This window comes from Macaca fascicularis, chromosome 16, assembly GCF_037993035.2.
Source record: "Macaca fascicularis isolate 582-1 chromosome 16, T2T-MFA8v1.1".
Lineage (NCBI taxonomy): Eukaryota > Metazoa > Chordata > Mammalia > Primates > Cercopithecidae > Macaca > Macaca fascicularis.
In genome coordinates this window covers 47,215,683-47,242,346 of record NC_088390.1, presented here as the reverse complement: position 1 = coordinate 47,242,346, position 26,664 = coordinate 47,215,683, and the positions used below count along the sequence as shown (strand labels likewise).

The 26,664-nt window shown below is 42.8% G+C and overlaps 1 long non-coding RNA gene across 3 annotated transcripts in view; it reads right to left on the bottom strand.

The window, feature by feature from the left end:
* Positions 1–26,664, bottom strand: part of LOC102145850 (uncharacterized) — a 76,222-nt gene that overhangs the window by 23,515 nt on the left and 26,043 nt on the right. For 2 of the 3 annotated variants that reach the window (XR_012425571.1, XR_012425570.1), the window contains 2 exons: positions 22,975–23,163; positions 22,181–22,318 (listed from right to left, as the gene is read on the bottom strand). The exons of the other annotated variant lie outside the window; for it this stretch is intronic. This is a non-coding gene — a long non-coding RNA (uncharacterized lncRNA). The remainder of the gene's footprint in view (positions 1–22,180; positions 22,319–22,974; positions 23,164–26,664) is intronic. 3 annotated transcript variants of the gene reach the window in all.

Genomic DNA, 26,664 nt, shown 5'->3' with positions numbered 1-26,664 from the left:
TTGACAACCAAATCAAACAGTATTAAAGAGTATTCTATTTTCAACCACACCTCCTTTCTTGTATTTTAATTTTTCCTATATTAAAAATTGCCATGTTTTGGCCGGGTGTGGTGGCTCATGCCCGTAATCCTAGCCTTTGGGAGGCCGAGGCAGGCGGATCACCTGAGGTTGGGAGTTCGAGACCAACATGGAGAAACCCCTGTCTCTACTAAAAATACAAAATTAGCCGGGTATGGTGGTGCATGCCTGTAATCCCAGCTACTCGGGAGGCTGAGGTAGGAGAATTGCTAGAACCTGGGAGGCAGAGGTTTCAGTGAGCCAATATTGTGCCACTGCACTCCAGCCTGGGCAACAAGAGTGAAACTCCGTCTCAAAAAAAAAAAAAATTGCCATGTTTTTTCATTTTCCTATTTGCCCATGAACCCATCCAGTTTTTCCCCAAGCATTTCAATACCTCTGTCACTTACATATCACAATGTCTCCCCAATATTCACACATGTAATTTCCATAGTTTTCCTGGAACTCTTCCAGAACCTTCCTTTGTTCTGTCTGGGCAGAGTGCTCTCAAGAGCTGCATGCAACTGACAGTCTGAGAATTCCTAGCTTTTTATTTTTATGAGTCATTAAAATGTAGAAAACAAAACCAACTGAAACACACACACACACACCCCAGTGTTTAACTATACCTTCTAAAGTTTGTTTTTTTTTCAAAGTAAATCCCTATTTGATTTTTTAAAGTAATCTACGAACTCATTGTTTCAACAATTGGAAACTAAAGAGAGCAAACCAAGCATAATGCTGCCGTTCAACTTTTTGTGTTCTAACTGTATCCTTGAGTAACAAACTTACAGATGAGGAAAATTGAGGAAAATTTTCTCTTTATTTATTTATTTATTTATTTATTTATTTATTTATTTATTTTTTGATACGGAGTCTCGCTCTGTTGCCCAGCCTGAAGCGCAGTGGCAGGATCTCAGCTCACTGCAAGCTCCGCCTCCCGGGTTCACGCCATTCTCCTGCCTCAGCCTCCCGAGTAGCTGGGACTACAGGCGCCCGCCACCTCGCCCGGCTAGTTTTTTGTATTTTTTAGTAGAGGCGGGGTTTCACCGGGTTAGCCAGGATGGTCTTGATCTCCTGACCTCGTGATCCGCCCGTCTCGGCCTCCCAAAGTGCTGGGATTACAGCTTTGAGCCACTGTGCCCGGCCAAATTTTCTCTTTATTAAACTCTTCCATCCAACAAGTAAGAATGTTTGAGTTCCTGTAATCCCAGCACTTTGGGAGGCCGAGACGGGCGGATCACAAGGTCAGGAGATCGAGACCATCCTGGCTAACATGGTGAAACCCCGTCTCTACTAAAAATACAAAAAACTAGCCGGGCGAGGTGGCGGACGCCTGTAGTCCCAGCTACTCGGGAGGCTGAGGCAGGAGAATGGCGTAAACCTGGGAGGCGGAGCTTGCAGTGAGCTGAGATCCGGCCACTGCACTCCAGCCTGGGCGACAGAGCGAGACTCCGTCTCAAAAAAAAAAAAAAAAAAAAAAAGAATGTTTGAGTTAAAACAACACCTTTTTTTCTTTGAAATGGACCTCGCTCTGTCACCCAGGTTGGAGTGCAGTGGCACAGTCTCGGCCCACTGGAACCTCCGCCTCCGGGGTTCAAGCGATCCTCCCGCCTTAGCCTCCTGAGTAGCTGGGATTACAGGTACCCACCACCATTCCCAGCTAATTTTTGTATTTTTAGTAGAGATGCAGTTTCACCATGTTGCCCAGGCTGGTCTTGAACTCCTGGCTTCAGGTGATCCACCTGCCTGAACCTCCCAAAGTGCTGGGATTACAGGCATGAGCCATCATGTCCAGCCTAAAATAACACCATTTTGTAATTTTTTTTTTTTTTTTTTTTTGAAACAAGGTCTCACTGTAACCCAGGCTGGAGTGTAGTGTCCCAATCATGGCTCACTGCAGCCTCAACTTCCAGGGCTCAAGTGATCCTCCTGCCTCAGTCTCCTTACAGGCGTGCACCACCAAGCGTGGCTAATTTTTGTATTTCTTGAGGAGATGGGGTTTCCCTATGTTGCCCAGGCTAGTCTCAGACTCCTGGGCTCAAGTGATCCTCCTACATTGGCCTCCCAAAGTGCTGGGACTATAGGCACCACTGTGCCCGGCCTGTATAATTATATATATATATATATTTTTAAGACAGGGTCTCACTGTGTCACCCAGGCTGGAGTGCAGTGGTGCAATCATGGCTCATTGCAGCCTCAACCTACTGGGCTCAAGCAATCGTCCCACCTCAGCCTCCTGAGTAGCTGGGACCACAGGCCCACCATGCCCAGCTAATTTTTCTTTTTTTCTTTTTTCTTTTCTTTTTTTTTTTTTTTTTTTAATATTTAGAGACAGGGTCTCACTATTTAGTTACCCAGGCTGGTCTCGAATTCCTGGGCTCAAATGATCCTCCCACCTCAGTAACCCAAAATATTGGGATTACAGACATGAGTCACTGCAGCCAGCCTTAAAGAGACTTTAAAGATAAATTGACAAATTGCAATATGTGGGCCTTATTTTGATCATGACTCAAACAAATATAAAATTATGACATTTGTGGCCAGGTGCAGTGGCTCACGCCTGTAATCTCAGCACTTTGGGAGGCTGAGGTGGGCAGATCACGAGGTCAGGAGATTGAGACCATCCTGGTTAACACAGTGAAACCCCGTCTCCACTAAAAATACAAAAAATTAGCCAGGCATGGTGACACACGCCTGTAGTCCCAGCTACCCGGGAGGCTGAGGCGGGAGAATGGTGTGAACCCAGGAGGCAGAGCTTGCAGTGAGCTGAGATCGCATGACTGCACTCCAGCCTGCGTGACAGAGCGAGACTTCATCTCAAAAAAAAAAAAAAAAAAAAAATGACATTTTTGAGACATTGAAAATTTAAGTGCCAACTAAATTTGATCATATTAAGCAATTCTTGTTTATAACTAATCCAACTATTTAAAAAATCCTTATCTTTTAAAGACATGTACTGAAATAATTACAGATAAATAAATATGATGTATTATCTTTACATCAGAATAATAGGGGAGTTTGAGACGGGGCAAGCAGGTGGAGGTACAGACGAAACAAAGTTGATCATTATTGAAGCTGAGAAATGGCACACAGGGGTTCATTATACCATTCTGTTTGCTTTAATATATGTTTGAAAGTCTCCATAATAAAAAGTTTAAAAATGTAATCTAGAGATAGTTATACCACAAACTAAATTAGCTCTTCTAAAGCATGGGCTACCTATGCCAAAAAATGCTCAACCTGGCTGTGGTGGTTTTAGGACAATGGTCCCCAAGTTATTTGACACTCATCCCATTAAGCAGTGGGCTCTATGTCCTCTCCTTTTGAATCTTGTGATTGCTCTGCCTAATATAGTACAGAGGAAGTGCTGGTGTGTGACTTCTGAGGTTGGGTCATTAAAGGTGCTGCAGCTTCCTCCTGGTTTTCTTGGGACCCTTGTCCTGTGGGAAGTCAGCCACCATGTAAGAAGTCTGACAACCTTGAGACCACCTGCTAGAGAAGCCATGTGTATGCAATCCAGGAGATAGTTCAAGCTGAGCTCCCAGCCAATAGCCTGCATCAACTAGCTGCCAGCCAAGGCAGGGAGCCATCTTGGATGTGCAGCCCAATGTCGCCTTCAAGCAACTGCAGCTCCAGCCAGCATCTGACTGCAGCCACCTGAGAGATCCCGAGACCAAACTGCCCATCAGTGCTCTTCCCAATTTCCTGACTGTCAAAATCATGAGCAAAATAAAGTGGTTTTGTTTGACTGGGTGTGGCGGCTCACTCCTGTAATCCCAGCACTTTGGGAGGTCAAAGTGGGAGGATCACTTGACCTCAGGAGTGTGAGACCAGCCGACATAACAGTGAGACTTCGTCTCTACAAAAAATAAAAAATTAGCTGTATATTGTGGCATGCACCTGTAGTCCTGGCTACTCAGGAGGCTGAGGCAGGAGGATTGCTTGAGACCAGGAGGTTGAGCCTGCACTGAGCTATGATCAGGCCACTGCACTCCAGCCTGGGTGACAGAGCAAAACCTTTTCTCAAAAAAAAAAAAAAAAAAAAACCCACAAAAAACAAAAACAGTTTTTTTTTACACCACTATGTTTTGGGGTAATTTTTTATGCAGCAATAGTAACTGAAACCATGATCAACTATAAGAACCAAAATTAAGGATATACAGAACAATAAAATTGCTTTTCATTTTTCAAAAGTATTAACATTGTGACTGAAAATGTCATTAATCTCTCTGGATATTTATATTCTCACTCATAAATTGAGGTGTGGAAAGAGACTTGTCACTTCTATTTTTTTCCCATTTTTTGTAAAAATAGGGCCTCCGTATGTTGCCCAGTCTGACCTCAAAGTCCTGGCCTCAAGTGATCCTTCCACTTTGGCCTCCTAAAGCTCTGGGATTACAGATGTGAGCCATAGTGCATCGCCAAGACTTTTCTAATCAATAACAAGTAGGCAGATGTTTATCTTACCTGGGTTTTCACTTATATGCAAACTTTTATTTAAACATTTCTTATTTATTAATAACTAACAAACATTCATTCTTTCAACATATATTTGACCCAGGAACTATTGCTAGTTGCCAAGCACTGTTCTTAGATCATTTAAGGGCACTCATTTATCCAAATTTAGGCATGGTATAACCAGAGTAGGCCACCTGACTTTCTAATTGCTCCTTCTCCCAACCCTCTTCATGCTTTTGCAGGCTTAATAGAGTCAGCACTATGACACTCTTTTCATGGTTTTTCATCTTTTCAGAAGAGATCTTTTTCTTCAGTAACTACCATATATGATACTGAATTCTGTTCATTTGAGCATATAAATATTGAGGAAACTGGCATTACATTCCCGGTAGTTCCATGGCAAAACTGCTTCAAAACAAATAAAATATATTATTCTGCACAATACTGTTTGGGATTCTTAGGGTACATTTCTGGACTGATATTTTGGAGTTTGGGCTTTCTTTTCAGAATGGAAATGAGAAGATCTAAATCAAATGAAGTATTAATGTCTTTGCTAGGTGATACTGTGAGAATACAGGCCTAAGACAGACTAATTTGAACCTGGGCTCTAGTTCAAAAATGTTGTTTGCCTGACGTGGTTTTATTAAAAAAACAAAAAACAAAAAACAGTTTTACGAAGTTTATCCTATGAATGCATGTGTGTATTTTTTCCAATATAAAACACATCTACCAAAACAGAACAAAACAAAATAAATAAATAAATAAACACATCTACGCTATTTAAGTCAACCAATATGGTTAGTTTGCTTCCTCTGATAGTTTCCTAAGGCAGCAAAATAAATACAAAATCAAACTTGTTCCAAAGAAATTAGTACTATCCAGGTGTGGTAGTGCACACCTATAGTCCCACCTACTTGGGAGACTGGGGCGGGAGGATCCCTCGAGCCTAGGAGTTTGAGATTCCAGTGAGCTATGATTGGGCCACCACACTCCAGCCTAGGCAACAGAGCAAGATCATGTCTTTAAAATATATATATAGTACTTTACTAAGAACTAGGTTAGGAATTAGAAGGAGGGGCTGGGGGCGGTGGCTCACAACTGTAATCCCAGCACTTTGGGAGTCTGAGGCAGGTGAATCACTTGAGATCAGGAGTTCCAGACCAGCCTGGCCAACATGGTGAAACCCCGTTTCTACTAAAAAAATACAAAAATTAACTGGGTATGGTGGCAGGTGCCTGTAATCCCAACTTGGGAGGCTGAGATAGGAGAATTGCTTGAACCCAGGAGGCTGAGGTTGTAGTGGGCCGAGATTGCACCACTGCACTGCAGCCTGAGCAACAGAGTGAGACCCCATCTCAAACAACAGCAACAACAAAAGGAATTAGAAAGAAAACTTCAGCCGGGCATGGTGGCTCACGCCTGTAATCCCAGCACTTTGGGAGGCCCAGGCGGGCAGATCACAAGGTCAAGAGATCAAGACCATCCTGGTCAACATGGTGAAACCCCGTCTCTACAAAAAATACAAAAATTAACAGATGTGGTGGCACGTGCCTGTAGTCCTAGCTACTCCGGAGGCTAAGTAGCTAGGAGAATGGCTTGAACCCTGGGAGGCGGGGGTTGCAGTGAGCCGAGATTGTGCCATTGCACTCCAGCCTGGCGACAGAGTGAGACTCCATCTCAGAAAAAAAAAAAAAAAAGAACTTCATCTCCTTCTGGAGTTCATATTCTCTTCAGTACGTTTATCAGTTATAGCACTGTTAGTGTCTCCCAAATCTACATCTCTTGCCCAGGCTACCCCCTGGCTGAGCCCCAGACTTGCATATTCAACAACCAACTTGGTATTTCTGTTTGATTACCAGCTACAAAAACTAAGTCTAGCTACCAAAAAAAAAGGAAATTTATTGGAAAGCTGTGAGGACCTCACAGAGTAATAGGAATGGGAGAGGTTAAGGAGGCCGAAGAAGACAGAACATGACCTGGCACTTCCAGAATGTCTTGGTAATAGGAACTGCTCACCCACTGCTCAACCCTATGGTTTCTTCCATCTCTGTGTCACTCCAAACAAGATTCAAAGTCCTGGAGGGAGTTTGGCCAAGCTTGGGTTACATGGCAACTCTTTGACTGAATCAGTGTAGCCAGACTGGCAAAGACAAAGTTTACTAAGACCTGTTGTTGAGGCAGAAGTGTGTAAATAGGTGCTCCCATGCACCACTGTTGCAAATAAATTGCTCCTGCTTTTTCTGGGAGTCAATTAGATAACATACCAAATCTTTTTCTTTCTTTGTTTCTTTCTTTTCTTTTTTTTTTTTTTTTTTGTACATACTCTTTAATCGAGAAACACATTTAAGATTTTTTTTCTAAGGAAAATAATCGATTGAGTGAGCAAAAATAAAGATAGTTGTTTATTTTATTATTTATTTACAGTAGCAAAATTGGAGATGTCCTAATTGCCAACAATAGGAAATGTGTTAAATAAATGATGATATAACCATATGTTGAAGTGCTTTATAGCCATTAGAAATTATGTTGTAGACTCCCATTTGTTTACATGGATACATGTCCATTTTGTATTGTTAAATGAAAAAGGTAGGCTATAAACAGTATTTGACCCTAGTTTTAAAAAATTAATATACATATGGTTTGTTTTTTGTTTTTTTTTTTTGAGATGGAGTCTCACTCTGCTGCCCAGGCTGGAGTGCAGTGGTGGCATGATCTCGGCTCACTGCAACTTTCGCCTCCCTCCAGGTTCAAACAATGCTCCTGTGTAATTCTTATATATTTTTTAGTAAAGACGGGTTTCACCTTGTTGGCCAGGCTCATCTTGAACTCCTGACCTCAAGTGATCTGCCCACCTCAGCCTCCCAAAATGCTGGAATTACAGGTGTGAGCCATGGCTCCCAGCCTGTAATTTTTTTTCTTAAGAGACGGGGTCTTTCGCTGTGTCACCCAGGATGGAGTGCAGTGGTGCAGTCATGGCTCACTGCAGCCTCAAACTCTTGGGCTTAAGCAATCCTCCAGCTTCAGCCTCCTAAGTAGGTAGGACTACAGGCACCTGCCACCACAACTGGCTAATTTTTTTTTTTTTTTTTGGTAGAGACGAGGTCTTGCTATGTTGTTCAGGCTGGTCTTGAACTTCTGGGCTCAAGAGATCCTTCTGCCTTGACCTCTCAAAGTGTTGGGATGAGAGACATGAATCACCACACTCAGCATATATGTGTATGCATTTTTTGTTTTGTTTTGTTTTCTGGAGGAGGGGAGGACAGGGTCTCACTTTGTCACCCAGGCTGGAGTGCAGTGATGCGATCTCAGCTCACTGTAGCTTCAACTTCCTGGGCTCAAGCGATCCTCCCCCTCAATTCCCCAAGAACCTGGGACCAAAGCATGCATAATTACACCCAGCTAATTTTTGTGTCTTTTGCAGAGACAGAGTTTCGCCATGCTTCTAGGCTGGGCTCAAACTCCTGGACTAAAGCAATCTGCCTGCCCTGGCCTCCCAAAGTGCTGGAATTACCTGTGTGAGTCACAGTGCCTGACCTATATATGTATTTTTAAAGTTCAAAAGAACTTAAATCTTTGGCAAGCAAGCGTGTTTTCACTTCTAAAATCAGAAAAGGCCAGGCAAGGTGGTTTATACCTGTCATCCCAGCACTTCTGGAAGCTGAGGAGGGAGAATTGCTGGAGGCCAGGATTTCAAAACCAGCCTGGATAACATAGTGAGACCCCATCTCTACAAAAAATCAGCCAGGCATGGTGGCGTATGCCTGCAGTATGAGACAGAAGGATCGCTTGAGCCCAGGAGTTCAAGGCTGCAATGAGCTATGGTCATTTAGAGACCCTGCTCTCTAAAACATAAATAAATTAGTAAATTAATAAATGAACAATAAAATAAAATCAGAAAATCAAAAACTAAAGAGAGAGTGTTAACAAAGTAGACTCATTATTTAAATGTGCTTGAAATTCTTTTGATATAGATTATTTCCATAAAATGATATCTCTCACATTTTTAAAAACTCTTCTATAGACCTGGTGATTAGAAGTATGGTACCTCACTTTTAACTTTACAATACAGTCTGTGAGCATTTTTTTTTTTTTTTATGAGACAAGAGTCTCACTCTGTTGCCCAGGCTGGAGTGAAGTGGCGCAATCTTGGCTCACTGCAAGCTCTGCCTCCCGGGTTCACACCATTCTCCTGCCTCAGCCTCCTGGGTAGCTGGGATTACAGGCACCCACTACCACACCCAGCTAATTTTCTTTTTGTATTTTTAGTAGAGACGGGCTTTCACCGTGTTAGCCAGGATGGTCTTCATCTCCTGACCTCATGATCCACCCGCCTCAGCCTCCCAAAGTGCTGGGATTACAGGTGTGAGCCACCGCACCCGGCCGCCAGTGAGCTTTTAATTGTCATGATGGTACCCTATTTTTTTTTTTTTTGAGACAGTGTTTCACTCTTGTTGCCCAGACTGGAGTGCAATGGTGTGATGTTGGCTCACTGCAACCTCCACCTCCCGGGTTCAAGCGATGCTTCTGCCTCAGCCTCCCAAGTAGCTGGGATTACAGGCACGTGCCACCACACCTGGCTAATTTTTTGTATTTTTAGTAGAGATGGGGTTTCACCATGTTGGCCAGGCTGGTTGTGAACTCCTGACTTCAGGTGATTTACCCGCCTCAGCCTCCCAAAGTGCTGGGATTACAGGCGTGAGCCACCGTGCCCAGCCCAATGGTACCATATTAAGAATAACAGCCTTCGTGATAGTAATAGTTAACATTTATGCACTGCTAGGCACTGTTTTAGCTTTCTATGCATTTCTCATCCAGTGCTCACCACAACCTTATTAGGTTGATACTGCATAATTATTTGACCTACTTCACAAATGAGGAAACTAAGGCCACCTATCAAGTCACTGGAAAGTCCAGGACTCCCACCCAACTAGAGTTAAGTCCAGAGCCTATGCTTTTAATCTCTATGCTAGATTTCCTCCATAATTAGGAAATTAAGTTTGAGCGAGTTCATTTATTTAAAGCATTGCCTTGTTCCAGAAAGGATTTCAGGCATCTGGTTAAGTAAATTGTCCAAGATCACCCAGACAGTAAGTGGCAGTGCCAAGAATCAAAACTCTTTTTTGAACGAACTGTATAAACTAAGCGAGCTAACACAGATGTAGACTCACATCATGTATTTCCTCCTAAACACGAGAAGGGGAAATGAAGGCTCTTTCTTTGACCAGTTTTCATGTTCATTCTAGTTGGATGTGTTTTCAGCCGTAGAGCGCCTTTATCATTTGAAAAGGGACAGAGTAGGTTAAGAGGAATTCATGAATCACAGGACTGGGCAGCAAGCACATGGCTGCCCATGGTGGACAGAGGAAAGGAAAAGCCTGAGGCGATCCTAAGATGTGTGCTTGGGACATGACAGACGACCTGGAAACACTGCTTAGTAATAAGCGTCTTCAGGAGGAAAGGTAAGAAAGAGGAAAGAAGGGTAAAATGAAGAGATCAAGGAAGAGCTAGGAAGCCATATCGTATGAGAGGTGGAGGGAAGGTAATGGGAGACATGTATAGCTGTCCAGGAGTGAGAATAAAAATAATAATTGGCCAAGGTGGGAGGATCACTTGAGGTAAGGAGTTCAAGACCAGCCTGGGCAACATGGTGAGACCCCCACCCCAACATCTCTACAAAAAAACGTAAAAATGAGCAGAGTATGGTGGTGCACGCTTATTGTCCCAGTTACTTGAGAGGCTAAGGTGGAAGGATCGCTCGAGCCCAGGAGATCAAGGCTGCAGTGAGCCATGATCACGCCACTGGACTCCAGCCTGGGCAACAGAGCGAGACCATGCCACTAAAATAATAATAATAATAATAGGCCGGCATGGTGGCTCACGCCATTAATCTCAGCAGTTTGGCCAACATGGTGAAACCCCATCTCTAATAAAAATACAAAAATTAGCCAGGCGTGGTGGCAGACACCTGTAATCCCAGCTACTGGGGAGGCTGAGACAGGAGAATCGCCTGAACCCAGGAGGCAGAGGTCGCAGTGAGTAGAGAGCACACCATTGCACTCCAGCCTGGGAGACAAGAGCAAAATTCCGTCTCAAATCATCATCATCATCATCATCATCATCATCACCACAGTAATTGGATTTGAGAGTGTCAGGTTTCAAAGGAGAAAAGTATAAAAAGGTAAACACTACCAGAATATTCTTTTTTTTTTTTTTTTAAAAAGTACATATTCTAAAGATATTCTAAAGCATCTCAAATCAGGGATTGCCCCTTCAGGTCTGAGTGAGTAACATTTTTGCCATTTCCTCTCAGTCTCCTTTGTTTTGGGTCCACAGCGTCCTTCTTCTTAAGACAAGTACTGAGTCCATTTTCTTTTACCTCTAAGTCCAGATAGGTTTGTGTAAAGAACTGTCTTTTCTTGGCAATAACTTGAAAAATAAATAAGATGAAGTATACACTCGTTCTTTTTTGTATGGCTGAAAAATGGAACATTTGCTTTCGGTTTGAATTATTACAAAAACATTGCAGAACTTGTCCTAATCTTTTTTTCTTTTTTAAATGAAGGAGCCTGTCTCAATTTAGTATCCTTAACCAAACATGATTTAGTCCCAGGGCAAGAACTGGTTATAAAGAAAATACAGCTATTTCAGTAACAGCTCTTTAGTCCTGGCTGTTCACGGAAAGCTAACTATGAAGCCGTTTGAAACTCTTCTCATTAAGAACCATGATGTTGGCCGGGTGCGGTGGCTCATCCCTGTAATCCCAGCGCTTTGGGAGGCCGAGGTGGGTGGATCATGAGGTCAAAAGATTGAGACCATCCTGCCCAACAAGGTGAAACCCCATCTCTACTAAAAATACAAAAATTAGCTGGGTGTGGTGGCGCATGCCTGTAATCCCAGCTAATCGGGAGGCTGAGGCAGGAGAATTGCTTGAACCCAGGAGGCAAAGGTTGCAGTGAGCCAAGATCTCGCCACTGCAATCCAGGCTGGTGACAGAGCAAGACTCCATCTCAAAAGAAAAAAACAACAACAACCGTGAAGTTTTACTTAAGTTGGACTTTGCTACTCTGGATAATGTAAAACAGAAGTCACTTATTGAGAGGTAGGGACAGGAAGAGGAAATGGTTGACCTGTAACAAGAGTTCTCCAAAGGTGACAGGTAGGCTTATTAACCTCCTGGGACCTATATTTATTTAGCAACTTGAGCTGACCAGCACGTGTGCTGGGTAATGTTTAAATCATTAGAGTGCATGTATACGAACTTAACATTACAGGAATTTATTTCCTCTCCCATTGCTGCTTTCTGGACATTACCTCTTTTTTTTTGCCTAAACTATGCAAACAACATTCCCAAAAAAGGCAACTCAACACAGGTTGGTTGGATAGAATTCTGTGGAATATTGATCATTAGGACTTCTCCTTTACCATGAGAACTACACAAAGAGTTCTCTGTTTTAAGTAACTGAATCTGGGGAAAGAAATGTCCACATCTATTTGAATTTAGTTTGGAGTTATTCCTTCTCTCTACAAAGAGGGTATAATGTATATATTTGTTTAAAAATATATGTATTATATTTTTAAATGTAAGTGATTTAATCTTGTTTTAAGGATTTAAAAAATTCTCTGAAATAATTAGATTTGCAAATTCCACAAAGTTAGCAAAAACATGATGTTATAGAAATGTACAGAAATATGCACATAGTAGAAAATGTAAGTCTGGGCACAATGGCTCACGCCTATAATCCCAGCACTTTGGGAGACCCAGGTGGGTGGATCGCTTGAGGTCAGGAGTTCGAGACCAGCCTGACCAATGTGGTGAAACCCCGTCTCTATTAAAAATACAAAAATTAGCTGGGTGTGGTGGCATGAGACTATAGTCCCAGCTACTCAGGAGGCTGAGACAGGAGAATTGCTTGAACCTGGGAGGTGGAGGTTGCAGTGAGCCAAGATTGCACCACTGCACTCCAACCTGGGTGACAGAGCAAGGCTCTGTCTCAAAAAAAAAAAAAAAAAAAAGGGCCGGGTGCAGTGGCTCATGCCTGTAATCCCAGCACTTTGGGAGGCTGAGACGGGTGGATCACGAGGTCAGGAGATCAAGACCATCCTGGCTAACACAGTGAAACTCTGTCTCTACTAAAAATACAAAAAAATTAGCTGAGCGTGGTGGTGGGCGCCTGTAGTTCCAGCTACACGGGAGGCTGAGGCAGGAGAATGTCATGAACCCGGGAGGCAGAGCTTGCAGTGAGACGTGATCCTGTCACTGCCCTCCAGCCTGGGCGACAAAGCGAGACTCCGTCTCAAAAAAAAAAAAAAAGAAAGAAAAAAGAAAACGTATATTATGATAGCCAGTGACTAAAAACCTAACCTAAACTAAATTTAATCCCGCATTGGCTGCTTCATAAAACCTCAGGTCCAGTACAAACAGCCCTAACACAAATGCAACAGTATTTGCATGTATTTGCATGCCCTAACACAATGCAGTATTAGACTTAAATGCCCAGTAAAATGATTGGAGACCTAGCAGATCTGTGCCCTGATACTATTTTTTAAATTATGCCTGATAAGAAGCTCTAAGAAACAGTGAAAGAAATATGACTCATTCCACAAAGACATTTTTATAAGGGAAGTGGATTTAGAATTTAATGATGACATTTAGTCATTATAAAGTAGATAATTTCATGAAGAATAATTTGATATTTATAACACCATCATTGTCAATTAAATCAGTAAAGAGTAAAAGTGAATCAAAGATCCTTGATGAGCAAAGTATGATGAAGTGGAACCTCAGTAAAGGCACAGTTAGCTGTTAGGAGAGAAGAAATAGACTGGGCGTGGTGGCTCACGCCTATAATCCCAGCACTACGGGATGTCAAGGTGGGTGGATCACCTGAGGTCAGGAGTTTGAGACCAGCCTGGCCAACATGGTGAAACCACGTCTCTACTAAAAATACAAAATATTAGCTGGGTGTGGTGGTGGACACCTGTAATCCCAGCTACTTGGGAGGCTGAGGCAGAAGAATAGTGTGAACCTGGGAGGCAGAGGTTGCAGTGAGCCAAGATCGTGCCATTGCACTCCAGCCTGGGTGACAACAGTGAAATTCCATCTCAAAAAAAAAAAAAGGAGAGAAGAAATAGAGTGGAAGGTTTTAATTGCTGTAGTTGTTTTTAGATCCATGTGTTTTTAGATCTGGTACTTGTTTTTAGATTGTTAGGTCTGCATCATAACAGAATCAGACTTGGATTAGTTAAGTAAACATAAAGTTCTGATTTCTCATGGCCAAACCTTCTTGCACATTTCATTGTCTCTATTTTTTCTCTTTGGATTGCTCATCTAATGCACTAGTTTCTCTTCTGCAAGGCTTCCTTAAGATTTTGTTTTGTTACAATTTTTGGTTGGTGGCCCATCCTGAAAGACAGTTGTTTACTACATTCTAAAAAAGCCACAAACAAGGAGTGTCTCCATTGTTCCTTGGTTACACATTCTAGTCTATTCAAATTGTGGACCAACTTATTTTTCTGTTGTTTGTAGTCTGTAGCCTAATATACTCTGTACTACCTTCTGAGGACAGTATGGGTTTTGCAAATGGCAGAAACATATGTAAATAATCAAGCTACATTGTATAATATATTGTGCCAAGAATGGATTGTTTCACACATGGTGTGTTGGTGAAGAAATAAAACCTTGAAAGTAAAGTGTTTTCTATTAGGCTACCTAATATAGAAATGGTTTATGCCCGAGGGCAAAAAAATTCATTGATGCTTAGACATAATCTATTGACTTTTAATTAAAACCTTGCTTATTTTACAAGTGTAAATCCATGAGCTAAATCACATTTTGAGTCTATGGATTTATGACTGGAATAAGTTTAATGCTGAATTAACCCTTGTAAATGTGCTTTCTTAGAATAATAGCATTAGCTCCAAAATGCATGTTATTTGATTGCCTTATTGCACCCAAAATAAAGTTATTGCAATTTGGCAATACCATAAACCACATATCTTAATTAAAAATAGCACATATTATATAATAAAGTATGTTCCACAATTGTTCCCAAGATCCTAGCATCTGGAAATGCATTCACAGTATCATCTGTACAACAAACAAGTATTTCATTTTTCAGACCAAAAAGATAAAACTTTAACCCTAATTTTTAAGGCTATGATTTACAGAAACTGCAATATATTGTTATAAGGCTTATTTTCTTTGAAAATGTCTGCTTTGCGTTTTTATTTATTCCTTGGGTTTTGTAGCTTGGTAAAACACAAATGGCAAATATATTTATCAAAAATTTAAAAATGGGGCCGGGCGCGGTGGCTCACGCCTGTAATCCCAGCACTTTGGGAGGCCGAGGCGGGCGGATCACAAGGTCAGGAGATCGAGACCACGGTGAAACCCCGTCTCTACTAAAAATACAAAAAAAAAATTAGCCGGGCGCGGTTGTGGGCGCCTGTAGTCCCAGCTACTCGGGAGGCTGAGGCAGGAGAATGGCGTGAACCCGGGAGGCGGAGCTTGCAGTGAGCCGAGATCGCGCCACTGCACTCCAGCCTGGGCGACAGCGGGTGACTCCGTCTCAAAAAAAAAAAAAAAAAATTTAAAAATGTTTTTCTCCTGAGTCTTCTAACTCCCTAGTTAGAATTTCAGAAGATCAAAAGGAAAGGAAAAAATAAACACTAATTTATTATAGGATAAAAGAACATAATCCCTGACTCATTTACTTCTAATTAAGACCTGCATGAGACCATAAAAATAGAAATATGTTTATGTAACTCATTTAAAATCTAACCAAATCCAGAGAAAACATCAACCTCTCCTAGATGTATCAATACACAGTTTTGTAATATAAGAAAAAAAACGTGGCCAGAAAAATGAGATCCAATGGCAATTTCCTTTTCTTACAATAGTTTTTTCCTCTCAAATACAGCTAAGAAGCCCTTGCATAAGAACCCAAACACACGAAGTTATCATCTACAGATGGTGGTTTGCCCCTACGTATTACGGGAAAATATGCAGAGACATTCGTGTGTTCATTCACCCACAAAGACGTAGTCAGCAACCAGGCCATGCCAAGCACTGGGCTCAGTCCATCCAAATGCCAAATGCCTAACAGAATAGGGTGAATTATCAAGTCTGTCTGCAGTGAATCTTACGTGTATCTGTAGATTACCTTTCATTTTCACTCCATCGTTTCACTGAAATTCCTATTTTTAGATATTTTCTCGCATACTAAAGGCTGAATATAACTTTTAAGAAAAAGACTAATTTTAGATCTTCCACCGTGTAGGCTCAGTTTGAAATGTTCTCTTTCACATTGCCCTAAGTGAATTATCCTGCGTTTTCAGTTCCAAGGCTGTCAGGCCGGATCTAAGCCCTGTTTAAGTCAGTCTGTTGAAAGGGTCAGTAAGACATCTGTGAATGTTAAAAGCATGTGGGTCAGTGCATTGCTTTGATCAGGGATTTTTGCCCAACTAAGAGGACTGAATTTTGACTGAATTCAAAATCATAGATCATTTGGTGGCAATTAATACAGTACTCTTCTTTCTGGGATATTTGCCAATGTACCTGTCCGTCAATGTTAATCTCTCTTTGGCCAAAAATTTAGATTTTTTTTCATAGCTTTTTAATTTTTGTAGCAATTCCCTTCCCCTTGTAATAGTCTCTATTTGTTAGTATTATTCATATTAGACTTTCTAAATGTGTTTCTCTTTTTTTAACTTACAGTCACATCCATATTTTAGCTGCTTGATTGTAGTTCTGTGACACCACTGAAATAGGATTCTCCAGTATTAAACCAAGGTGTCTCTAGGGTAACAGAGCAGAGAAGTGGTAGGGCTTGATAGATGAGGCTCTGAGCCACCTGAAGTATTATGTGGCAGGTGACCAGGAATATTCAAAGGCACTATAGAGTTTCAAGGAAGGATACTCTTTGAATGAACATATATTGAAGAAACAAAATGCATGTAGAACAGAGCAAAGCATAGTATCTTTTAAAAATATATTCATATTTGAGTGTAGATGCATAAAGAAACACTGAAGAATAGACCAAAAAACAAGAATTGTTACCCATGGAGGAAAGAGGGGCAAAGGAAGGAATGGAACCTATTTGTGTATACCTTCCTATTTAGTTTTGATTTTTGAATCATGAAACACACAATTAAAATAAAAATTACTTGGAAGATCAGGATCTTCAATCAGTAGACTGAGATCCATAGAGCTATCTCTAGGCCTTTCCTGGTAGACCCTCATGCCAATTGCTCCCACCGGCTCCATGAATTCTCAACCCAGTGAATCCTCTCCTCCTCAAGCACCACATTTTCCTGCAAGCTCCACGTGCATCTGATGCAGGTGTCAGAAAACTCAACCCCAACTGATTAAGCAAAGAAAGGGAATTGATTGAGGTAAACTGAAAAGTCCAGGCCTAGACCTTCAGGCACAGCTTGACTCAGGAATTAAGCTAGAGAACACTAGGATCCAGTCCACAGCTCTGCTTCCTCAGAGTTGGTTCTGTTCTCAGACCCTGCCAGTGGTCACCAGCAGCTACAGGCTATCAACATTACGACAACCAATTACAGAAGAAAGATCCACTTTTCCTCTAATAGCTTCCATAAAAGTTCCAGAATTGAGTCTTACGGGCTTTGATTGGCCCAGTTTGAATCCTTTGCCCATCTCATCAATCACTGTCGCCAAACAGAGCATGCCATCATTGGCCTAGTCTGGGTTACGTGCCCCACTGTGGGTACAGGAGTGAAGTGCTTCATTTGAAGTGCATAGGTAGAAAAGTGAAACTGGGGTATATTGTCAGGAAGGGATGTTAGATATTGGACAGTAAAAACACTACTCTTGGCTGGGCATGGTCGCTCACGCCTGTAATCCCAGCACTTTCAGAGGCCAAGGCTGGCGGATCACCTGAGGTCAGGAGTTCGAGACCACCCTGGCCAACAGGGCAAAACCTTATCTCTACTAAAAATGCAAAAATTAGTCAGGCATGGTGACGGGTGCCTGTAATTCCAGCTACTCAGGAGGCTGAGGCAGGAGAATCGCTTGAACCCAGGAGGCAGAGGTTGCAGTGAGCCGAGATTGCAGCCACTACACTCCAGCCTGGGCGATAGAGTGAGACTCCATCGCAAAAACAAAACAAAACAAAACAAAAAACAACCAAAAAACACTACCATGTTCTCAAGCTGGAGTGCAATGGACTATCACGGCTCACTGCAACCTTTGCATCACAGGCTCAAGTGATCCTCCTGCCTCAGCCTCCCAAGTAGCTGAGACTACAGGCATGAGCCACCATGCCTGCTTAATTTTTGCATTTTTTGTAGAGATGGGGGTTTCACCATGTTGGCCAAGCTGGTCTTGAACCCCTGGCCTTAAGTAATCCACCCGCCTCAGTCTCTCAAATTGCTGGGATTACAGTCATGAGCCACTGCGCCTGACCTAAAAAAGCAGCTTTTCAAAAGAGATTTGAGACTCCTGATTTAAAATAAGGGATTTTTTTGGCCTGAAATGGGCTATCCAGAGTACACTGTACTTTTCAAAGCAGGTCAGAAAAATTGCTGTTCTAATCAAGAAAAAGCAGAAGTTCATGAAAAGTGCTTATATTCCAAAAACTGAAGTTTAGGAGCCAGGGAATGATGAGTAGTTTGATAGAACTGTTTTGTTGAGTTAGACCCGACAATAAATTATTTTTGTGGGTTTTTTTTTTTTTTTTTTTTTTTGGTATAACACCTCGGTATCATTTAGACCTTGAAACTTTCTTTTAATATGTATTATTTCTGATCAATGACCATAGGCAGTCTTTAAATACTCCACAAGGAATAGATGGAAAGGAGGCATCTTTCCAAGAGAAATTCTCAAACCAAAGTATTCCTTAGCCAGTTTCTGCCCTGTTATTCCATGGCTGGTCTCAATTAGCTTTCTGCTACCGTCACACGTTTGTGAAAATGGCAACAGTGGTAATGAACATACCCATAGGCCCATGGAAGATTTCCATTTTCTCTTCATTTCTGGCACCACAGGAACACTTCAGTCCAGTCCAGCACACACAATCAATTCACGTGCACGCATAAAACTCTACTATATATAGTATGAGTATGAGTGGATTCCAGGATGCAAACTATATATAGTTGAGCTAAATAACGAGTTCGCTCTCATGTTACTCAGCTGGCAATGTTTGAAACGTTAAACAGTTCTTTCCAGTCACTCCTTGTTGAATGCTGGTTCTCACTGGTGCTCTTTTGTGCACCCTTGTTTTCAGCTGGCCTGTCTTCTTAAGTCCGTTTCTGGACTTTGGTCAAGTGAGAGCTGTTTCTTTTTTTTTTTTTTTTTTTTTTTTTTTTGAGACAGAGTCTCACTCTGTCACCCAGGCTGGAGTGCAATGGTGTGATCTTAGCTCACTGCAACCTCACCGCCCGGGTACAAGCAATTCTCCTGCCTCAGCCTCCTGAGTAGCTGCGATTATAGGCGCATGCCACCATGCCTGGCTTTTTTTTTTTTTTTTTTTTTTTTTTTTTTTTGTATTTTTAGTAGAGATGGGGTTTCACCATGTTGGCCAGGCTTGTCTCGAACTCCTGACCTCGTGATCCTCCCACCTTGGCCTTCCAAAGTGTTGGGATTACAAGTGTGAGCTACCGCACACAGCCCTGTCTAACTTTTATGTACAGGGATGGCTCTGGCATTTCCTTCTTTATTTTTATTTATTTATTTTATTTTATTTTTTTTTATTTTTTTGGAGACGGAGTCTCGCTCTGTTGCCCAGGCTGGAGTGCAGTGGCCGGATCTCAGCTCACTGCAAGCTCCGCCTCCCGGGTCTACGCCATTCTCCTGTCTCAGCCTCCTGAGTAGCTGGGACTACAGGTGCCCGCCACCTCGCCCAGCTAGTTTTTTGTATTTTTTAGTAGAGACGGGGTTTCACTGTGTTAGCCAGGATGGTCTCGATCTCCTGACCTCGTGATCCGCCCGTCTCGGCCTCCCAAAGTGCTGGGATTACAGGCTTGAGCCACCGCGCCCGGCCCTTTATTTTTATTTTTATGTTTTTAACCCTATCCCTGGTGGTAGGTGAGGCTATGGTATTTTTAGCCAGGAAAAGCTCAGGGCAGCAATCTGGGGGCAATCAGGGCAGCACAATGGGGGAAGCTTGAGGCAATTCCCTGGAATCTTTTTAGATCTGGAGGATGCTGATGGAGATTACAGAGGAGGAAGGGCTAACGGACCCACCCAAAGCTATCTTTTGGTGCTATCACTACCCACGCACATCTTTTTTCTTTCGTCTTATAAAAACTGCTCATTCTGGCAGGCTCTCACCCAGCCAGTTAAGCCAAGCTCACCCAGTAGGAAACCTCAAAATTGTCTCTGAACTTCCCATTTCCATCAGAGGGGCATTAAAGGGTGCCACAGACATTTATGTGGCCATGGGGATGCCAACATGAACAAGATGGTCCTCGTCCTCAAGTTGTTCACAGTCTAAAGTGAAGTAGAACCAGGTACAGTGGCTCACGGTAATCCCAACACTTTGGGAGGCTGAGGTGGGAGGATCACTTGAGGCCAGGCATTTGAGACCAGCCTGGGCAACATAGTGAGACCCCATCTCAACAAAAAATTTAAAAATTAGCGAGGCATGGTGGTGCACGCTGGAAGTCCCAGCTACTTGGGAGGCCAAGGCAGGAGGATCCTTTGAGCCCAGGAGTTTGAGGCTGCGGTGAGCTATGATCATGTCATTGTACTCAAGCCTGGTTGGCAGAGTGAGATCTTGTCTCTATCAAAAGAATAATAATAATAATAATAATAATAACAAAGTAGGGTAGGGGTAAAGGGACATACACAGACAGACAAGCTACATGCATGAGCTGTATTAGCAATGAGTGGTGTGTTATAAAAGTCACAGTATGGGAGCATGGGAAGGTTCTGTTTACCTCATATGTGGTCCCTATTTGTATCTCCTCTCTCTCATCTATAGCAGCTCATATTTTATTCTTTCCCACATTCCATTCATTAAACAAATGCTTGTTGAGTCTTGAGTCTTTGCCAAGTGCTGGGGCTACAGTGGCGTTGGACTTGTATTCCAATGGAGAGAATCAGATAATAAGGAAGTACACAAATAAGATATTATTTAGTGAAACAGAAAACAGGCTAAGGGATAGAAAGTGACCATTAGGGGAGGTAAAATGGGGAAAGGTTGCAACAATGGGCACAGAGATCTCTCTGAGGAGGTGACATTTGAACTAAGATCTGATGGGCAGGTAAGAGGTAACCAAGCATGAGAATATCGGGGGAAGAGCAGGGCTGGCAGGTGAAACTGGAAGGGGAAGACTGAGCGCGATATCTATGGTATTGCAGGAATGGAAAGAAGGCCATGGTGACTAGAGCCTAGTGCCACAGGGAAGAGTGACAGCAGCTGAGATCACAGAGGTCATCAGAGGCAAATCAGGAGGGCTGGAAGACCTTGATAATCAGGTGTCTGAATTTTATTATCAGTGCAACTAGGAGAGGGGAATGTACTTTTCCTATTATCAGATATGCATGTTTTTTATTCAGGGTATCCTTGTCAGCATATAAAGAAACAGAATTAGTGATGAAAATATTGATTGCTTGGTGAGTACAGAATTAGAGCAAAGACACATGAAAGGTCTTGAGGGATATTTGACATAGGCTCTCCAAGGGTCCACAGCACTGGGGATTTTCTTTTTCAAATATCTGGATATTTATGAGCATCAGATATACTAAACTCTCTTGAACAAAGTTTAACTCCTCAAGTCTCCTTGTTTTTAGGGTAGGCAGGAATCCATGCCGTTTTGTCTGTATTCTTTTATCACACCATCACCTTTCCTTACTTCCACAGCCTTTGTTACATTCCCAGTTATAGATGATATTTAATCACCTCAAGAATCTAGTCCAGGCCGGGCGTGTCGGCTCGCACCTGTAATCCCAGCACTTTGGGAGTCCGAGGCAGTAGGATCACATGAGGCCGCGAGTTTGAGACCAGCCTGGCCAATATGGTGAAACCCCATCTCTATTAAAAATAATAATAATAAAAAAGTAGTGGGGCATAGTGGCACACGCCTGTAGTCCCAGCTACTTGGGAGGCTGAGGTAGGAGAATCACTTGAACCTGGGAGGCGGAGGTTGCAGTGAGACAAGATCACCCCACTGCACTACAGCCTGAGCAACAGAGCGAGATTCTGTCTCAAAAAAAAAAAAGTAGTCCAAAATCTATCATAAACTGGATCCTGATGGGAAGTATACAATTATATAACTTATCCATGGTTAGTGAATAATTTCAGCTTCAGTCTCGGAGAACGAGACCTGCGTCCCACCCCCGACCAAGTCGGGCTTTTGGCTTGGGGGCTAGTTTTCTTTTCAGGCTTGTCACTCTGTAATCACTGACCACCATATGCATATGGTTCTGATGTAAACTAAAATCTTTATCCAAAGTCTCTATCCACCTGGCAACTTTTGAACCCATATGAAATAAGCAGGGTAGTGACTCTTCTTTTGAGACCTCATTTGTTCATTTATTCAAGTACATGGAGCCCCAGGCAGTACACTGAGTACAAGGGATAAAACAGATGTATGATGTACTCCTAGCCCCCTAGTCTGACAAAGCTTTTATGTGTATCTCTGGTTCTTAAAATGAATAAATTGTCCACTTACAAACTGTATACTTACAACTAACCTGGATGTACAGGGCTTGTGCTCCATGCAGCTTGCAAATATCTGTCTTGAATTATTCTCTGCAGACTAACAGCCACCACAGCTTCTGGTTGCTCCTCTCTCCTCCTTGTCCTCCTTCCCACCTCCAGAGCTCTTGCTGCTGTTGCCATGACAGCCAGAAGGAAAAGCTTTGGAACCTTATCTCTTACTATGGGCCTATGTCTCCCCATGAGGACATTATTGTCTGTCACTCCAACTGGACTCTGGGGCTTGCTCTTTAAATATACCATAAAGTCATGTTAAAATTGGAACTCGAGGGGCAAGATTATGACAGTATTTAGTCAGGGACCTAGGAATTCTCAAATCTTGTTTTTGACTAGCAATCCTTTTCTTCAAAGAAAATATGTGCACTTATGACAAAGCAGGGTATAGGGATGCTTTTTACTAAGTGGGGCTTCATGTCTAAGCCCCGAATAGAGTTTTAACAGGTTCATACAGACCTCATGGAGGTCTCTTTTGGCATAAGCCGGGTTGACCTGAGATGCCTACTTGACCACTAACAGATTAGAAAAAAAGATCCTCCAGCTCAAACTTGTCAACTGGGCTCCAGGTTCAGGCAGCCATCTGCCGGCTTGATATTTCCCTGGATGTCTCGTGGACATCTTCATCTTAAAAATCTTTCCATCCTTATTCCTCCCCTAGTCTTCCTCCTCTCCATAAACAGCTTCACCCTCCAGATAGAGGCCCAAGTCAGCAACCTGGGAGGCTTCCCTGACTCTTCCCTTCCCCTTGCCTCCCCGCATGCCCAATCCTTACCAAGTCCTGTGGCTCTATCTCCAAAATAAAACTCGCAGACGTCTGCTCTTCTCCATCACCACTCCCACCACTTCAGACTAAAACGTAGTCGTCTTCCGTCTGGATTATTTTGATCACCCTCGGACTGTTCTCCCTGATTCTATTTGTTTTTCGCCCAGTCCTTCTTCACAGAGCAGCAAGCGCGATCTTCTAAAAAGATAAACCAGATTGTATGACTCTGCTCTTTAAAACTCTTCTTGGCTTCCCACTATACTTGGAATAAAAACCATCGTCTTCACCTTGGCCTACAGGGCCTGCCCTGCGTTCTCTGAGCTCCTGTCCAGCTTCGTCTCTCCCACTCTCCACCTGGCCCCTCCTCCAGTCACATTTGTATTCCTTCCACTCTCCATGTGGCTTGCAAATATGTCTTTTGTTTCCTCCAAAGTCAAACAGCTGCCATACGTCCTGGTTTTCCCACAAAGCTCTTTTCCCACCTCCAAGCCTTTACACCTTCAGCTCCTTCTGCCTGGAACACATGTTCCCTGTGCTTTGCCTGATCTTTGTACGGTGGCTGTTTCCTTCTCAACCCTGAGGTCTCAGCTAAATGGCACCTCCTCAGCGAGGCCTTCCCTGACCACCCTATCCAAAACTGCTCTCCCCCATGAGTGACTCTGTCAGTGCACCCTGTTTATTTTCTACATAAGATTTTCCAAAACATGTACCTATTTTGGTTATTCATGTGTGTGTTTATTGTTGAGGGCAGGAACTAGATCTACTTTATTCATTATGAATGGCATATAAGAGGAACATGATTAATACCTGTTAGATTCATGAATTATCCTGTCTGAAATTCCACCAGGGATTCCTGCACTCAGGAAAGAAACATGAAATATTTTTTTCCTCTTTTTCCTCCTTCACTCTCTTGGTCAGGGCCTTTTTTTTTTTTTTAAGATGGAGTCTCACTCTGTCACCCAAGCTGGAGTGCAGTGGCGCTATCTCGGCTCACTGCAAACTCCACCTCCCAGGTTCAAGTGATTCTCCTGCCTCAGCCTCTCAAGTAGCTGAGATTACAGGCTCAAGCCACGACGCCCAGCTAATTTTTGTATTTTTAATAGAGACGGGGTTTCACCATGTTGGCCAGGCTGGTCTCAAACTCCTCATCTCAGCCTTCCAAAGTGCTGGAATTATAGGTGTGAGCCACCACGCCCAGCTGGTCAGGATCTTGATGAATGAAATTCTCCTGAGATGGCACAAATGAAGAAACTGTAATGAAGAGATTATTCTCTGAGGCAAGGACAGGGTTAAGAAAACCAACACGGCCGGGCACGGTGGCTCAAGCCTGTAATCCCAGCACTTTGGGAGGCCGAGACAGGCGGATCACGAGGTCAGGAGATCGAGACCAGCTTGGCTAACACAGCGAAACCCCGTCTCTACTAAAAAAATACAAAAAACTAGCCGGGCGAGGTGGCAGACGCCTGTAGTCCCAGCTACTCGGGAGGCTGAGGCAGGAGAATGATGTAGACCCGGGAGGCGGAGCTTGCAGTGAGCTGAGATCCGGCCACTGCACTCCAGCCTGGGCGACAGAGCGAGACTCTGTCTCAAAAAAATAAAACATCCTGTTCAGATACCTGAGAGGAGCAAGAGCAAGGAGTTATTATACCCCCAAGACTGGGGGCCAAAGGGAGGCAACCATATTCCCAGAGCCCAGTAAGAGCTGGGGCTGTGGAAGAGGCTTCCCACCTAGAAATGTAGTCTTGGAGGGACATAGCCATTGCCAGGTTGCTGGCAGCTAAGCAGGAGAGGAACAGATGAAGAACTACCCCACCTTATCTCGTCTCCTATTTCTAGTCTGTGCCCCTTCTTGACTGAAGCCAACTGAAAGCCAGCCACCAAGGAAGCCCAGGTGAACAAATCAGTCTGTAGGAAGCTGGCCTTCCAGAGCACTGAGCAGGTGATAAATGGAGAAGAACTGGCACAGGTGTTCACTCCCAGCAGCTGGAACTCAGCCTTGGTTTTGCTCCCATGACTTAGAAGTCAATCTGATTTGGGACTTATGCTTGGAATTTAACTACCATTTATACCACTGGGTTTATAGAATTTTGATTTCTAAATAAACAACTTACTAATAAACCTGACGACACAATTCACTAGGGCATTAGAGCCTGCCTTTATACCGAACAAGGGGGTGAAGTGTTTTTATTATTAATAAGCACAGTACAGCCTACTCAAGAAAAAGAAAACTTCTATAATCTTATTTGGCCACCACATCAAACAAACTATGGAGTCTTTTGATGATATAAATAGTATCCTCACAAAATACATGGGACCAGTATTTGCCAAATTTGATTTCTAGGTTCTGTCAAACCAGTTGCAGAGATATAGCTAGAATTTTTTTTTCTCAGTTAAAAATGCTTTAAGTCTTTGAGTTCTGGTTTTCATCCTCCTCTGATCAGTTGCTGTGTGAGGATGTCCATATCTGACTCATTTTACTCTACAAATACAGAATTGCACCCAGGCGTATTTTAGGGGTATTGGTCACCTTGAAGTTTTCATAGGTTTTACAGATACATGCTGGTGAGGTGGGAGCGGGGGTGAATAAGAAGTAAAATACAAGTCTTCCTGAAAGCTGATAATGCAGCATTGGGGTCGATGATTTGTTTTCTTTCTTTTCTTTCATCATCATCATTATTATTATTATTATTATTATTATTTTGATTCAGAGTCTCACTCTGTCACCAGGCTGGAGTGCAGTGGCATGATTTCAGCTCACTGTAACCTCTGCCTCCCAGGTTCAAGCGATTCTCCTGCCTCAGCCTCCCGAGTAGCTGGGACTATAGGCACGCAGCACCACGCCCAGCTAATTTTTATATTTTTAGTAGAGAGGGGTTTCACTATGTTGGCCAGGCTGCTCTCAAACTCCTGGGCTCAAGTGATCCACCTGTCTCAGCCTCCCAAAGTGCTGGGATTACAGATTTCAGCCACTGAGCCCAGCCTCTTTTTTTTTTTTTTTTCTTTTCTTTTAAATAGATATAGGGTTTCACCGTGTTGCCCAGGTTGGTCTCAAACTCCTGGGCTCAAGTGATCCACCTGCCTCCGCCTCCCAAAGTTCTGGGATTACAGATGCGACCACTGTTCCCAGCCAAAAATCATTTCATTTTTACAACTTTAGCAGTGGGATCTGGGGCCAAGTTATATGGCGGAGTGGCATCACAATATCAATATACAACTCATCTTTTAAAATCTTTGTTTTAGCATATGACTTGAGAGCTGGACAGCCATACTGAATATTTCCACTGGAGCAGAGAGGACTGAGAGGCCACTGCCCAATTTATTGTGTCTGTGTTGAGTGCTAGATCTATGAATGGGGTTCCATACTAGCAAACAGCAACCTCATTTCCAGTTCATTTTTCTCCTTGCTGGAAGTGTTCTAAATATTGGAAGAATCATCTACTCTAAATTAGAATGCCCCGCTTTGTCTACTCTGCATTTTTTTAACAAGAAGGCATACAATATATTTATTGTGTTTATTGATTTATTGATGCTTAGAAAATAAAAGAATGTTGGTTTAGGATGGACTGAATTTTATCTTTCCGCTATATAGAAAAGAGGCAAGTTGCTCTAATCCTTGAATCACAGAGGCTTATAAGGAGAATTCAAATTCATGTCTGGTTTCCCATATTCAGAGATTCTACAGAGAGAAAATTCTCTCCT